Below are 7,043 nucleotides of genomic sequence, written 5' to 3'. Positions count from 1 at the left end.
GAGGGAGGGAGGGCGAGAGAGAGGGAGGGAGGGCGAGAGAGAGGGAGGGAGGGCGAGAGAGAGGGAGGGAGGGCGAGAGAGAGAGGGAGGGAGGGCGAGAGAGAGGGAGGGAGGGCGAGAGAGAGGGAGGGAGGGCGAGAGAGAGAGGAGGGCGAGAGAGAGGGAGGGCGAGCGAGAGGGAGGGCGAGAGAGAGGAGGCGAGAGAGAGAGGGGAGAGAGAGAGAGAGAGAGGGCGAGAGAGAGAGAGAGGGCGAGAGAGAGAGAGAGAGAGGGCGAGAGAGAGAGAGAGAGGAGAGAGGGCGAGAGAGAGAGAGAGGGCGAGAGAGAGAGAGGGCGAGAGAGAGAGAGAGGGCGAGAGAGAGAGAGAGAGAGAGGGCGAGAGAGAGGGGAGAGAGAGGGAGGAGAGAGGGAGAGAGAGAGAGAGGGAGGGAGAGAGAGAGAGGGAGGGCGAGAGAGAGGAGGGCGAGAGAGAGAGAGGGGCGGAGAGAGAGAGAGAGGGCGAGAGAGAGAGAGAGGGCGAGAGAGAGAGAGGGCGAGAGAGAGAGAGGGCGAGAGAGAGAGGGAGAGGGCGAGAGAGAGAGAGAGAGGGCGAGAGAGAGAGAGGGCGAGAGAGAGAGAGAGAGAGAGAGAGAGGGCGAGAGAGAGAGGAGAGAGAGGGCGAGAGAGAGGAGAGAGGGCGAGAGAGAGAGAGGGCGAGAGAGAGAGAGAGAGGGCGAGAGAGAGAGGGGAGGAGAGAGGGGGAGGGGAGGGCGAGGAGAGAGAGGGAGAGAGGGAGGAGGGCGAGAGAGAGGGCGGAGAGAGGGGCGAGAGAGGGAGGGAGGGCGAGAGAGAGAGGGAGGGGAGGGGAGAGAGGGAGGAGGGCGAGAGAGGGAGGGAGGGCGAGAGAGAGGGAGGGAGGGCGAGAGAGAGGGAGGGAGGGCGAGAGAGAGGGAGGGAGGGAGAGAGAGAGGGAGGGAGGGCGAGAGAGAGGGAGGGAGGGCGAGAGAGAGGGAGGGAGGGCGAGAGAGAGGGAGGGAGGGCGAGAGAGAGGGAGGGAGGGCGAGAGAGAGGGAGGGAGGGCGAGAGAGAGGGAGGGAGGGCGAGAGAGAGGGAGGAGGGCGAGAGAGGGAGGGAGGGCGAGAGAGAGAGAGGGCGAGAGAGAGGGAGGGAGAGAGAGAGAGAGGGCGAGAGAGAGGGAGGGGCGAGAGAGAGAGAGGGCGAGAGAGAGAGAGGGCGAGAGAGAGAGAGGGCGAGAGAGAGGGAGGAGGGCGAGAGAGAGGGAGGGAGGGCGAGAGAGAGGGAGGGAGGGAGAGAGAGAGAGAGGGCGAGAGAGAGGAGAGGGCGAGAGAGAGGAGGGAGGGCGAGAGAGAGGGAGGGAGGGCGAGAGAGAGGGAGGGAGGGGGAGAGAGAGGAGGGAGGGCGAGAGAGAGGAGGGAGGGCGAGAGAGAGGGAGGGAGGGCGAGAGAGAGGGAGGGAGGGCGAGAGAGAGGGAGGGAGGGCGAGAGAGAGGGAGGGAGGGCGAGAGAGAGGGAGGGAGGGCGAGAGAGAGGGAGGGAGGGCGAGAGAGAGGGAGGGAGGGCGAGAGAGAGGGAGGGAGGGCGAGAGAGAGGGAGGGGGAGGGCGAGAGAGAGGGAGGGAGGGCGAGAGAGAGGGAGGGAGGGCGAGAGAGAGGGAGGGAGGGCGAGAGAGAGGGAGGGAGGGCGAGAGAGAGGGAGGGAGGGCGAGAGAGAGGAGGGAGGGGCGAGAGAGAGGGAGGGAGGGCGAGAGAGAGGGAGGGAGGGCGAGAGAGAGGGAGGAGGGCGAGAGAGAGGGAGGGAGGGCGAGAGAGAGGGAGGGAGGGCGAGAGAGAGGGAGGGAGGGCGAGAGAGAGGGAGGGAGGGCGAGAGAGAGGGAGGGAGGGCGAGAGAGAGGGAGGGAGGGCGAGAGAGAGGGAGGGAGGGCGAGAGAGAGGGAGGGAGGGCGAGAGAGAGGGAGGGAGGGCGAGAGAGAGGGAGGGAGGGCGAGAGAGAGGAGGGAGGGAGGGCGAGAGAGAGGGAGGAGGGCGAGAGAGAGGGAGGGAGGGCGAGAGAGAGGGAGGAGGGCGAGAGAGAGGGAGGGAGGGCGAGAGAGAGGAGGAGGGCGAGAGAGAGGGAGGGAGGGCGAGAGAGAGGGAGGGAGGGCGAGAGAGAGGGAGGGAGGGCGAGAGAGAGGGGAGGGCGAGAGAGAGGGAGAGGGCGAGAGAGAGGGAGGGAGGGCGAGAGAGAGGGAGAGAGGGCGAGAGAGGAGGAGGGGAGAGAGAGGGAGGGCGAGAGAGAGGAGGGCGAGAGAGAGAGGGAGGGCGAGAGAGAGGGAGGGCGAGAGAGAGAGGGAGGGCGAGAGAGAGAGAGAGAGAGGGCGAGAGAGAGGGAGGGCGAGAGAGAGAGAGAGGGCGAGAGAGAGAGAGGCGAGAGAGAGAGAGGAGAGAGAGGGCGAGAGAGAGAGAGAGGGCGAGAGAGAGAGAGAGAGGGAGAGAGAGAGAGAGAGGGCGAGAGAGAGAGAGGGCGAGAGAGAGAGAGGGCGAGAGAGAGAGAGGGCGAGAGAGAGAGAGGGCGAGAGAGAGAGGGGCGAGAGAGAGAGAGGGCGAGAGAGAGAGAGAGAGGGGCGAGAGAGAGAGAGGGCGAGAGAGAGAGAGGGAGAGAGAGAGAGGGGCGAGAGAGAGAGGGCGAGAGAGAGAGAGGGGCGAGAGAGAGAGGGGGGAGAGAGAGAAAAGGGGCGAGAAAGAGGGCGAGAGGGCGAGAGAGAGAGGGGGCGAGAGAGAGAGGGGGCGAGAGAGAGAGGGGGCGAGAGAGAGAGAGGGCGAGAGAGAGAGAGCGAGAGAGAGAGAGGGCGGAGAGAGAGAGGGCGAAGAGAGAGAGGGCGAGAGAGAGAGAGAGGGCGAGAGAGAGAGAGGGCGAGAAAAGGGCGAGAGAGAGAGAGGGCGAGAGAGAGAGAGGGCGAGAGAGAGAGAGGGCGAGAGGGCGAGAGAGAGAGAGGGCGAGAGAGAGAGAGGGCGAGAGCGAGCGAGAGACGGGGGGGGTACGAGAGAGAGAGAGCGCGAGAGAGAGCGAGACAGACGGGGGGGGGAGGAAGATGAGAGAGCGAGACGGGGGCGGGGGGGGGGGGAAGAGAGAGAGAGACGGAGGTGGCGGGGAAGACAGGCGGGGTCGGAGGGGGGAAGGAGAGAGAGGCGGGGGTGGGGGGGAGAGAGACGGGAGCGGGGGGCGGGGGGAAAGAGAGACGGGGGGGCGAGGGAAGAGAGACAGGGGCGGCGGGGAGAGAGACGGAGGTGGCGGGGAAGAGAGGCGGGGACGGGGTGGGGGGGTAGGAGAGAGAGGCGGGGACGGGGGGGGGCGGGGGAGGAGAGAGAAGAGAGGCGGGGGCGGAGAGAAGTGAGGCGGGGGCGGGGGGGGGGGAGAAGAGAGACGGGGGCGGGGAGGAGGGGAGGGAGACGGGGGCGGGGGGGAGGGAGACGGGGGCGGGGGGGAGGGGAGGGAGACGGGGGCGGGGGGGAGGGGAGGGAGACGGGGGAGGGGGGGGGAGGGGAGGGAGACGGGGGCGGGGGGGGAGGCGGGGGTGAGGGGGGCGGGGGTGAGAGAGGCGGGGGCGGGGGACGGGGGTGAGAGAGGCGGGGGCGGGGGACGGGGGTGAGAGAGGCGGGGGCGGGGGTGAGAGAGGCGGGGGCGGGGGTGAGAGAGGCGGGGGCTGGGGTGAGAGAGGCGGGGGCTGGGGTGAGAGAGGTGGGGGTGAGAGAGGCAGGGGCGGGTGTGAGAGAGGCGGGGGCGGGGGTGAGAGAGGCGGAGGCGGGGGGGGGGGGGAGAGAGACGGGGGCGGGGGGGGGGGAGAGAGACGGGGGCGGGGGGGGGGAGAGAGACGGGGGCGGGGGGGGGAGAGAGACGGGGGCGGGGGGGGGGGATCGAAGGGGAGAGGGAGAACTTTGGGAAGACGGATCACGTTCTTCCAACCCCCGACAAAGGGACATTGTTGGATGGATGAAATCCAGAAGTCACAACACTCTCACTATTCACTTCATACCCAATGAACTTGTTAACAATCCGTACCAAATGTATGGTAAGATGGCTGTGGGTGGGGCTGGGGGGCAATGGGGGACTTTGACTGGGGGAAGGATGCACTTGCAGTGGGTAAGGCACTTCAGCTCAGAGAGGCATGCACTTGGACTGGGTTAATGTACTTTGGCTGGCCCTTGCTGTCTTCTGGGGAGCTTTGTCCTCTGTCGCTTCAGGGAGTCAAAGTGGATCGAGTTACAATTTGCAAAGTCAGTGAGACCTTGGGATGGGCATTTCCAGTTACACATTCCAGTGAAACTTCAGGGTGTAGCTTATCCTCCAAGGAGCATGATACGCTGGTGAACTAGTAATGCCACCATTAAATTTTCTCACTGCAGTTGTAAGGGCACTGTTATGGCAGATAAAAGTGAAGTTTGCAAGTCGAAGCTTCACAAACCGTTATGTGCGCAACCGTTGTAGTCAATGTCACCTGCGATGTCGGATCCTCATTCCTCCACTTAAAAATGCTGCCAATACCGCCTGCCGCACCCTGGGACTGCCTGTTTTTTTCAGGCGTTTCCTGGGGCGGGCGTTAAATGAGGCTTAAGGGCCAAATGTTCCATCCGGGGCACTAACACAGCGTTGCATGACGATTGATGTCACGATCTCAGTCAAAATGAATGGCGGGGCATAAGCTTTTGCGCCAGCTCTAACCAGTAGCTGAATCTACCGGCTGGGCGGTAAATCCTAGACGCCCAGAAGTACACCCAAACACTGCATTTACCGTCCCACCAAGGCGCAAATGAGCCGAAAATCCAGCCCAGGTGGATTCCTGGGATGAAGGGGTTGTCTTATGAGGATAGGTTGGTCAAGTTAGGCCTGTACTCATTGCAGTTTAGAAGAATGAGAGGTGATCTTATTGAAACGTATAAGATTCTGAGGGGGCTTGACAGGGTAGATTCTGAGAGGAGGGGGTTACCCATTCAAGATGTAGATAAAGAGGAATTTCTTCTCTCAGAGGGCCGTGAACCTTTGGAATTATCTACCTCAGAGAACTTTGGAGCCGGAGTCATTGAATATATTCAATATGTAGATCTTCATACTACCGCTGCTGGCAGGGCTGCACCGCAGGTTTGACCCTATCGGTATTGTGGGCGCAGAATACAGGTCCCAAGAGAGCCAAAAATCGACACAAACGCTATTTGCGGTGTTACACGTCGGCACTTCTCTCCCCAGCGGTACGTGGAAGCGAGGCTGCAAAAAGGTACACTGAAGATCCCGTCGACTGGGTTTTCGCCGCGGAGGGTCAAATCGCGGCGAAAACCCCAATTGCTAAGTCGTCAAAATTCTAGCCCAAAGCAACTAAAAAAATTATCCGAAGTTTTATGGTACGAAATAAATTAATGGTCAAACAACATGGCACCAATTGTAACAATGGTCTCTTTTAAGATGGGTACTTTAATAACATGTAAAGATTAGAATATAGAGTATCTGTATTATTCTACAAAGAAGAAATAACTGCACATGAAGCAAACCTCTGTCATTTCTGGTAGTGCATTTTGGAAGTACAATTAGGCCTGAAATTCAACTTCTTTGAACTTCTGCTTCATTTAGCAACACACATCAATCAGCTTTATGTGCTGGTTTAAAACAAATTTACCATTAGATATGTTGCTCCGCTCTGATTCAGATGCATGATTGCATAAACTGGTGGTAAATTGATACATCACTCCCATTCTACCCATGCACCTTTAATACTGTTTCCTTTCTGTTTTGCCCATATTAAATCCAAGCTAAACTGTTTTAGTATAAACACACAGCATATATGATGTACATGCTTATGTGCAAATAAAATTGCAAGTAAGGAAATTTCTTACTGAAAGCAACTGAGCAATTCACTCAGTGGATTTGGACAATAAATGATACTGAGCCAAAGTGTAACTTGATAGAAGTTACTTATATTTGAAGCAGAAACAAAGACCACAAGTGACACTAATAGATCAAGCTAACAGACCAATGAACACAATTGAAAGACCAAGTAATTAGGAAGGCAAATGACATTTTGGCCTATATTGCAAGGGATTGGAATAGTTGCTACAATTGTACAGGGCTTTGGTGAGACCACACCTGGAGTACTATGCAGGTGTCGTCTCGTTATCTGAGGAAAGATATACTTGCCTTACTTGCGGTGAAACAAAGATTCACGAGATTAATTCCTGGGATGAGAGGGTTGTCCTATGAGGAGAGATTGAGCCTATACTCTTTAGAAGAATGAGTGGTGATCTCATTGGATTCTGAGGGGTATTGACATGGTAGATGCTGAGAGGTCGTTTCCCCTGACTGGAGAGTCTGGAGCTAGGGGTCACAGTCTCAGGATAAGGGGTCGGCCATTTAAGACTGAGGTGGGGAGGAATTTCTTCACTCAGAGGGTTGTGAATCTTTGAAATTCTCTACCCCAACTATGGTTGCTGAATCATTGAGTATATTCAAGGCTGATAGAGATAGATTTGTGGACTAAAGGGGGATGAAGGGATATGGAAATCAGGCAAGATAGTGGAGTTGAGGTCGACGATCAGCCATTATCTTACTGAATGGTAGAGCAGGCTCGAGGGGCCATGTGGTCTACACCTGTTCCTAATTCTTGTGTTATTCTATTCTATAACAAACTAACCAAGGAAATGACAAGAATATCACTGCTGAAGAAGCTAATAAACCAGAGTCAGGACAATACATTCAGCCATACAGCCTTTGATACAACATTTGTTAATTGTATTTACACAACACCGTTCGACATAAATGTATCAAACTGTGAAAGTACTGATGTTTGTTGACATACTAGTGAATTGCAAAACTGCAGAGGTGAGAAGGGAGAGAATACATTATGGTCAGAAGTATGATAAATATCTTCACAAATGAACTTGAAAGTAAAGCTAGATAACTCACAGGTGAAGTTCTGCTTCCCCTGACAGTTTAGTGAGCAATACTAAATAGATACTACCCACCATAGAACTGAGTAATACAGATCAAGAAGTCCCCATATTCGATCTCTGGTCTGTGATGAGT

General features: G+C 57.5%; 1 protein-coding gene across 4 annotated transcripts in view; it reads right to left on the bottom strand.

Annotated features, from left to right (window-relative positions):
• The window catches only part of krit1 (KRIT1 ankyrin repeat containing), an 88,213-nt gene that overhangs the window by 30,854 nt on the left and 50,316 nt on the right, over positions 1-7,043 (bottom strand). The gene's annotated exons all lie outside the window — the stretch shown is intronic.

Source organism: Pristiophorus japonicus, chromosome 5 (genome assembly GCF_044704955.1).
Source record: "Pristiophorus japonicus isolate sPriJap1 chromosome 5, sPriJap1.hap1, whole genome shotgun sequence".
NCBI lineage: Eukaryota > Metazoa > Chordata > Chondrichthyes > Pristiophoridae > Pristiophorus > Pristiophorus japonicus.
This window is presented reverse-complemented; position numbering and strand designations above follow the sequence as displayed.